Source organism: Triplophysa rosa, unplaced genomic scaffold, assembly GCF_024868665.1.
Source record: "Triplophysa rosa unplaced genomic scaffold, Trosa_1v2 scaffold235_ERROPOS495182, whole genome shotgun sequence".
In the NCBI taxonomy this organism is placed as follows: domain Eukaryota; kingdom Metazoa; phylum Chordata; class Actinopteri; order Cypriniformes; family Nemacheilidae; genus Triplophysa; species Triplophysa rosa.
Window position 1 is genome coordinate 15,152 of NW_026634252.1, and position 314 is coordinate 15,465.

Consider the following 314-nt stretch of genomic DNA (forward strand, 5'->3'; position numbering starts at 1 on the left):
TAAAGGGGACCTGAACAGCTCACAAATTTTAATGAACAGAGTTTGCGTAATCCTGAGGCCGTTGCCAAAAATCCCAGAGGGAGAGTCTTGGCACGTTCCGTGCAAACAACCCCGAAGGGAGAGTCCTTGAAATAGCTGGACCGAATCCGTGTTTCCAGAGAGATCGCTACAGAGCCCCGAAGAGAGAGTCCTTGACACGTTCCGTGCAACTACCCCGGAATCTGAATATCCTCGTGACAATACTGAGGATGAATGGTAATCCGATCGAATCGGTTCCGGTGAGAGAGAGAGTGCCTCCAGAAAGGGGATGAACA